The following is an 823-nucleotide window of genomic DNA, read 5'->3' on the forward strand; positions in this document are numbered from 1 at the left end:
TACTTTAGTCACTGAACAGACAAACTTATCACCGGACTGACATGTATACAGAAACTTCCTCGCATTCTGTAGTTTGTAGTTTCAGATATTCCTCGGAGACGTAAAGGGAGAAGGGACGGAGTGGGGGGGGGTGAGGGAGGGGATGTGAGGGCGAGGAGAAGGTGGTGCGGGGAGGAGAGGGGAAAGGAGAGGGTGGGGAGGGAGGGGGAGAGGAGAAGGTGGGGAGGAACGGGAGAGGTGAGGGAGGGAGGGGAAGGTGGTAGGGAGGAGGGGGAGAGGAGAGGTTGGGGAGGAAGGGGAAAAGAGAAGATGGGGAGGAAGGAGAGGAGAAGGAGAAGAGGGCGATAGGAGATAGCGGAGAGAAGGGGGAGAGGAGAAGGTGAGGAGGAAGGAGAGGAGAGAGGGGAAAGAAGGGGAGAAGGAGATGGTAGAGAAGAGAGGTAGAGAGGAAGGGGAGAGGGAGTGGAGAAGGAGAAGAAAGGAGAGAGGAGAGGACGAGGAGAGGGAGAAGATATGAGGACATGGAGAATAGAGGGATGTCAGGACGAGGGGAAAATGGCAGGAGGACGAGGAAAAGGGAAAGGGAGGGAAGAAGAGGAGGGAGGGAGCGAGGGGAGGATGGGGAGGAAGGAGAGAGTGAGAAGAGGGAGAGAAGGAGGGGAAGGTAGCGTCGAGGGGAGGGGAAAGAGAGGGGAAGGGGAAGGGTGAGGGGAAGAGAGGGAAAGGAGAGGGGGAAGAGATAAGGACAAGGAGAGGAGAGGGATTTCAGGACGAGGGGAAAATGGTAAGGGGACGAGGAGAGAGAGGGGAAAGTACCGCCGAG

The sequence above is a fragment of the Penaeus monodon genome, chromosome 31 (assembly GCF_015228065.2).
Source record: "Penaeus monodon isolate SGIC_2016 chromosome 31, NSTDA_Pmon_1, whole genome shotgun sequence".
NCBI lineage: Eukaryota > Metazoa > Arthropoda > Malacostraca > Decapoda > Penaeidae > Penaeus > Penaeus monodon.